Source organism: Pyrgilauda ruficollis, unplaced genomic scaffold, assembly GCF_017590135.1.
Source record: "Pyrgilauda ruficollis isolate IOZ18807 unplaced genomic scaffold, ASM1759013v1 scaffold54, whole genome shotgun sequence".
Lineage (NCBI taxonomy): Eukaryota > Metazoa > Chordata > Aves > Passeriformes > Passeridae > Pyrgilauda > Pyrgilauda ruficollis.
In genome coordinates, this window is record NW_024527044.1 from 7,444,227 (window position 1) to 7,452,107 (window position 7,881).

A 7,881-nucleotide genomic window follows, 5' to 3' on the forward strand; every position below is an offset into this window, starting at 1 on the left:
CCGCCCGCCCCTTCCAACACCCCCCGGGGGAGCAGGGGGAGATGCTGCCGGGATGCGGGATGCGGCGGCGGCCGGGCCGGGACCCCCCCGGGCGGGGAGATAAGGAGGTTAGAGAAGGGGGGGAGGTGAAAGGAAGGGGGACACAGCCGGGAAGGTGAGAGACAGCGATGCTCTCTCCTCTGGCCCGGAGCAAAAACCTTTGTCCCGCAGGTACGATCGGTGCTTTAAGTTGTTAATGGCCCCCGGGGCCGGCGTTTGATGTGGGCGGCGGGAGGCGGCTGAGGAGGACTGGGGTGGAGGGGAGTTAAATTAGGGAAAAGTTGGGGGGAAAGAGGGAAAAGGGGAAGGATGGCTTGATCCTCCCACCCCGCTCCTGCCCCACGCGTGTCCGCACCCCCTAATGCCCGGCCACGCGTGACCGAGGGGGCTTAAAGGAGAGGGGGCAGACATTACCCACTGCAGCTCCATTAGTGCTGCCCAAAGTGGGGAGCAGACCCCTGGCAGCGCCCACAAAACTCCCGCTCCCGGGTGTTTTCTATCCCTCTCCCCCGTTTTTCCCGTGTGGGGAAGTGGGAGAAGCTGGAAGCACAGTGGGGTGACTCGCTGGGGACTGGGAATGCTGTAGGTCTGGGTGGGGAGGAATGTCCCAGAGCCGTGGGACAGGGTGGAGGAAAGGGGTGCTTTACCTCGTGTTGGGTTGGTTTCGAATTTGGGGAAATTTGGGGGAATTTGGAGTGGGTTTGAGCCTTGGGATGCCATTAGGGCCTTGTGCATGGCTTTCAATGGCAAGACCCCAAAACCCACTTGTGGAAAGGGGCCAGGGTGAAACCCCTTTCCCAAGGAGGGTCCGGGAAGGGAGTGAGATGAGTTGAGGTGCTGTTTTCTCTGCAAATCATGGAGGGAGCCTCTTGGACGGGGCTTGGAACAGCCCGGTCTGGTGGAAAGTGTCCCTGCCCACGTCAGGGGGGTCGGAACTGGATGAGCCTTTAGGTATTTTCTAACCCAAACCATTCTGGAATTATAGGATCCCATGAAAACCACCTCACACCGGGAGAAGAGCTGGATGGGGCGCGGGGGGGAATTATGGCCGGAGAGTTTAGCTCTTGGGACTGCTTTAGGTTTAACCAACAGATTCCCCCGGCTGAACCCCTCCGCTGGGCTGAATTTAGCAGCAGAAGAGATAACCAGCAGATAAGGACTGATACCCTGGGAGGACAGCGGGAGACTGGTAGGCGGCCGAGGAAAGGGAGAGAAGCCGGAGGCAGCGCTGGGAAGGGGTAAGGATGGAAGCGAGCCGGGAAGAAGGGGCTTTAAGGGAGGTCTGTGTCCCCCAGACCCCCAGGGAATGGTTGGCGTGTAACCGGCCTAGGATGGAGCTTTTCCACGGAATTCCCTAACGAGGAGCAGCATTCACAGGAGGGGAAGAAGGAGCGAGCTTCCCTCTTGCCCTACAAATAGTAGTGGTCATAATAAAAAAAAAAAAAAAAAAACCAAAATAAAAAGCAAAATCTAGTCACTTTTCAAGCCCGAGACAATAGGAGGAAGCTTTCGGGGAGGTCGCTGGGGTCCCGGCGTGACAGCGAGGAAGAGGAGCGAGGGGACAGAGAAGCGCTACCCACCTTCAGTGCTGGGGGGGGCACAGGGGTGAAGGGGGGCGAGGCCGTGGGGCAGGAACCCCTCCCCTCGCTGTGGGGAAGGCAGAGGGCTCAGAGATGCCCGGCTCCTGCTTCCTTGGGGGGGGGGATTAGGGGCAGCGCTGCCCCCCTCCCGGCTCCCCAGTATGGCCAGGCTGCCCAGTCCCACTCGCTGACTGGTTTGCCCACGTCACGTGGAAATGGGCGGCGAAGGGAGGGAAGGGGGGGTGAAGGGGGTGGCCGGTATCTGTTGCACCATCAGCCGGGCGCCAGGTTTCGTGGCTGTGGAGAAGAGAGGGGAAAAAAGATTAAAAAAAAAAAAATTAAAACAAAATAATAAAATCAAACCAGCCTCGTGGGCATGGCACCGCCAGCTGGGAAGCCTCGCGTGCCTGCGCATCCCAGGGATGCCCGTGCCCGGCTCCCAGAAAAAATTAGAGGGATTTTCTGAGGGGTACAGACACCCCTCAACCCCCCAATCCCGCTGGAGTCAACCCCTTTCGTTGGCGATATTGCACAAGGGAAACTTTTCCGTGCTTCTGCCCCAAATCGTGATCCCAAATTGCAGAGTGAGGAGGTGGCAGCTGCTCTCCTCTCTGTCCCAGCCAGTTTGGGGGTGCTCCCCCCAAACTGGACACCCCTTTTCTGTCCCTCCAAGCTCTGATGGGTTTAAAGGTTAATGATGAAGTGCATCGGGGGTGCTGCACCCCTCTGCAATTTGGGGTTCCCACCTGGGCTCCTGCTTCCTTGCACAGCCCCCCCTATCCACAGCCCCCCCTCCGCAGGGGTTCATTTCGCCCTGGATTCTCTCCAGACATCGGGGGGTCCCACTGCCCTGTTTCCCGGGAATAACTCTCATACCACTAACATTTCCTGCACTCTGGAGTTTCCCGTGGAAATCTGGGGTTCCTATCCTAAATCTGGGCGGGGGGTGGGGGGGAGATGTCAGCGGATTTTGGTGCTTGGAAATAAAAATATTGAATTAAAATTTCAGATCTCCGTTTGAAAGAGACGAGGTGAGGGGGAAGAGGGGATGGGGAAGGCGATTTGTTGAAGGGGGATGGAGGGTGAGGAGAGCGCTTGGGGGGTGCTCCAGGGTTGGGAACGGATCCCCGCGATGTGAGATCCCCTCATGTTCTTCTGAAATACCCAGGGAGCACAGGGACTCCCCAAACCCCCAAAAGTGGGAAAACGCAGTTGGAGATAACCCCAAATATCGGGACGAAAATATTTAGAGCCCTGTATAAAAATAAAGTTATAGGCACAGAAATACATAAGAAATAAACATCAGCAACGGTGTCTCTGTGCGTATTTGTTCTTTCAGCACACGGGTGAAAATATATAATTTATAAAAGGTGTGTAATTTCATACAGATCGATAGAAAAATTAAGTATAGACGGGACTTAATGTATGTTATAATTCACAGGAATGTGTGTTACATGCAAACATAGATGTACTGTCGTACCGAAATAATTTATTGTTTATAATTTATAACGCCCTGTGGTATTGGTTTTGTATAAATGTAAATTATGAAATATATAAAAAGACATATAACATATAAACAGATAATGTTTAATAATTCACATATAATATATAAACATGTAAACGCATATATTTAAAAGTATGTATGAATACAAGTATATATAAAAATACGCTTATGAACACGGGACTGGCAGCACAGAGGGAAAGAAAGGAGAATTAAATATATCGATATCTCTTTTGAAGCAGCTGCCTATCCAGAGGTGCCAGGTTCTGGACACTCATCTTTCCTTCCTTTGCAAAATCTCTGACGGTTTTCTCTCTCAAAGCAGCGATTTCCTAAAGATTGGTTGAATTCCTACAGAAAAGCAGCTCTTTCGTTACTATTCGTTACTAAAAAGAAATTAAAAAAAAAAAAAAGAAATTTAAAAAAAAAAAAGTCGCAAAAAGTGCAAATCCAATTTAAACTGATTAAACCCGCCCAAGCAGCAAAGCAGCAATCCCGGGAGCAGAGAAGATTCAAGGACCTGGTTTGGCTTTACTACTTGCAGGAAAAAAGGTACAAAAGCAATTCCCATGGATTGTTTCGCCTGCGTGTGGCCGGATCCAGCCTCTTTCCTTTTTTTCGAGGAATTATCGGTCGGCGGAGCCGGGAATCGCGGGGATGCACATCCCGAAATTCGGAGAGGTGAGGAACCGCACCGAGCCCAGCCTGGCGTGACCCAGCAGCCGGCAGGGAGAGGATGGATTTAGGACACAATTTCTCCCGGAAAAAGCAGATGGGACGCAGCAAAGCGCAGCGACCAAAAAAAAAAAAAAAAAAAAAAAAAAAACCAAACCAAACCCAAAACCCTGTTCTACACAAAAAAATCGCTCAAAAACACTTTAGGAACGGGAGTGGGGCGGGGGGTGGAGGGGAAGAGGGGGGAAAGTTAATTTAAATTTTTATCTGTGATAAAAGTTGAATTTTTAAAACAACCATGAAGAAAAGTGGTTAAAAATAGGGGGGAAAAACCAGCGGGGGAAATGTGGTTTTAGCCGAGCAAAAGGGATAAATGCGGCCGGCGGCTTCTGCCTATTGGGCATTTGGGTTTATTTGGAGTTTTTATTAGTATTACATTAATTCTTTTATTCATCCCTTGCTTTGCTACAGCCGGGCAGGGTCTGGAGGAGGGGGCTGGGGGCAAACCTGAGAGTTACAGACTCTGGGAGGGGATCGGCCACCCCGGGACAGCGGAGAGGGGAGAAATCGGCTCCAAAAAATCCGATGCCTACGGCTGGGTGGCATCTGCGGGCGGTATGGATCAGCTATAGGTATCTATCTATAGGTATCTATAGCTATCTATCCATAGGTGTCTATCTGTGGGTGTCTCTAGGCTGTCCCTGCCTTGTGTTAGAGCAGCCGGTGCAACTGGGAAGGGAACGGGGGCTCCAAGCCGGGGGCACGGCACGGCTGCACCCCTGATTTTTTGGGGCTGCGCGGCAGGACTGCGGTGGTTTGGGAGTGGGGGATTGCTGGGAGTGGGGGACGAGGCTCCCTGAGAGCCAGGAGGCGTCTCGGGACGGCATCGCCTCCTCCCGCCCTCTTCCCACCCGTTTGGGGAGCCGGGGATGGACAGGGGGTGTGCTGCCCCCGGCTCTGCCATTCCAGCCCTCTCCCGGTCCAGCAAAAAGGGGGAAAATCCCGAGTGCCGACCCCTCCTGGAGCTATGCGGGGGGAGAGATGGACCCCCTGCTCTCCTGGGGGGCAGATCCTGGACCCTCCTCTTGGGAGTCCCCGCTCTGGGACCCCTCTGCACCCCGCTGCCCGCAGACCCCTCCGCGGACACCCCAGCGCAAGGAAAACCCACAGGAAGCTGTGGAGAGCCCGGCTGGCAGGGACATGGGACAGCCCCACACAGAGGGACCGTGAGCCCCTCGCAGGGGACCCTGCTGGGGCTGCCAAATTTTTTTTTCCCCCTTGCGATTAACGAAATCTGTGTGAAAATAACCCAGGGAAGCAAATTTTGGCCTTGCCTCTCTCCTTTCCAGCCTCCACTTGTGTTCCAGGCAGGGAAAACTATCGAGATGATGCTGCTTTTTTAGTTTTCTTTTTGTTTTGCTTTTTTTATTTCCCCGTATCGAACTTAGCTCCGCGGTGGTTTTAGAGTTAAAGCTCCGGGCGCTGATGCATGGGGGGAAAAAACAACTGCTGGGGCTGCCACCCCCGCCCCGGCTTCACCGGAGCTCATGTCACGCCTTTCAGAGACACTTTCCCAAACAAACGTCACATCTGTTTACGGGACGGCAGTGGTCCTAAAATGCCACCAACCCCCCGCCTCCGCCCCCATCCCAAAGGCCAGGTACTGCCCTTCGCAGGAGGGTGGCCAAGCATCATCACGGCTCAGCGGAGCTTCAGAAAATTCTAAATCCTTTCTGACCACCCCCTCTACCTCCAAATATTATATTATTGCTTTTTTTCCTAGATTTCCCCCCCTTTTTTACCAGTGGAAATAAGTACAAGTGATTTCCTCAGGGACAAATCCGTGGGATGCAGAGGTGTGTGAAGCAGCAGGAGGGGAGAGGCTGAGAAGTGAGGGTCAGTGCCGTGGAAATCGAGGGACAGGGAAAATCCAAAATCCAGCTGGAACGGGGGTTTTTAGGAAACGGGGATCTCTAGGAAACGGGAAGAACATGACATGTGGTGCCCTGCGTGTCTGTGCCACTGTGTGTGTGTGTGGGGACAGATGTGTCCCAGAGAACACTGAATATTCACCGTGGATCAATGCGCCCATTCCTGTCAGCTTTACTGCCAAAATCGAGTGAACTGAGCCTAAAACGTCAGCGCTCTGAATTTCCCGGTCTGGGATTCTCTGGATTAGTGGGGAGACGTGAAAGCCCAGCTCAGAGGGACCTTCCCCGGGGGACAGGGGCTGTGCCACGGCGGTGTGACCAAAGTCTGCGTGGCATCTGCGGACACAGGTCACCCGCGGATGGGGGATCCCCGGGGCCACCAGCACGGGGACGAGCGGGCGAACATCACCTGCGGTGGGGGGAACCCGCTGGGGACAAGGGGCAGCGTCACCAGCCGGGCTCCTGTCGCCCACTCGCGGCACTCGGTCCTGCTGTCATCATTGTCGCCGCCCTTTGACGCAGTGACAGTGAAGCCACCCGTGCGGAACGCACCTGCCGTGACATCCCGGCTGCCGGGATGCCCGCGTGTCTGGAAGGAAGAGCAGCAGTGATGGAAAACCCCTTCCCGTTCTTGGAGAGGCTGGAAAAGCCTCGCGCATCAGGCGGGGAAGGCTGCTGTGCCTGGAAATGCCTGGGATGGAGCCCTGGGAATGTGGAACCACAGCCAGTATCACCACCCATCATCTGTCCACATATACATTTATCCATCATTTATCTGTATGTCCCTATATCCATAATTTCTCCGTATATCCATCTATCCATCATCTATCCATATCATATATCCCTATATCCATTATGTTGCCATATATTCCTAATCTATCCATATATCCATTTATCCATATATCCTTATATCCATCATCTATCCATATATCCCTATATCCATCATTTATCTATATATCCCTATATGCATCATCTAGCCATATATCTCTATATCCATCCATCTCTGTAACTCCCTACTCATTCCTATGTCTTATTTGCTTTTTTGGTGCCCATCTACTTTGCCAGAATATCCACTTATTTATCCATCTATTTATCTACGTGTCTACATCTCTCTCACCAGCGTGTTTTACCTTCCTACTCGCCTGTACCACTCACTGAGTGCCCTTACCTGTCACTGTGGGGTCCCTTACACCCCTGTACCCCCCTTCCAGCCCCCTTGACCCCCTCAAACTGCCCCTCTGGAATGTTTGTAGCCCCCTCACAATGATGTTGCGTCTATCCCAGATCCATGCGGCAATGCCGGGATCCCTGGATAATCCTGGTAATCCTCTGGGGTTACCTGCAGCCTGACCCCCGTGGGGCTTTCTACACCCCGACTCTGCCTCTTCTCTCCCCAAATCCATCCCGGCTGGATGGCGCTGCCTCCATCCCCACCTTTCGGGGGTCTCCCCGCTAGCAGCCCGCGCTGCGGGCCGTGCCAAGCCGTGCCGTGCCGGCGGCGGTGCCGTCGGGGCGGCGGGGCCGGGGCTGTCAGCCCCTATTGATGAGGTGTGGGCTGACGGCGGCGAGCGGCGGCCGCCGGCTCCGCTCCAGACTCCCCGGCGCTGGGGTCAGCGCCCCGGGCAGCCCCGCCGCCGCCGGGAAGGGAAGGGCTGCAGGGCCGGAGCCCGAGGAGATGCCCCCGCGCTCCCTCCGAGCATCGCGCACCGCCGGCTGCTGCGAGATGCAGCGCCGAGCTTGGATGTGGTGATGGAAAAAAAAAAAAAATTAAAAAGCCAGTCCTGACCCAAATCTTCCGCCCCTGGGTGGCAGATTCAGGGTGAGGACAGAGGTTTTGTGGCTGAGTTCCTTGTGGGCTGAAAAAATTGTTTGTCTCTCTGCACTGATGTATCCGTGGTTGAATTAATCCAGTTATTCTGGAGAGAAAAGCAAAAAAAAAAAAAAAAAAAAAAAAAGAAAAGAGGTGAATAAACACATAAAAGCAAAGCCATGAAGCTAAAATAGCTTTTATGCCAAAATAGTTTTTATGCCAAAATGTCCAAGCACTGAATTTCCAAGCCCAAATCCATGTGAAATGCACTCACATGAGCAAAGGACAAGCAGGGTTTCATGTGCAGGCAGTGCTGGCGGGATTGAGTGGTAATGCAGGAGGATG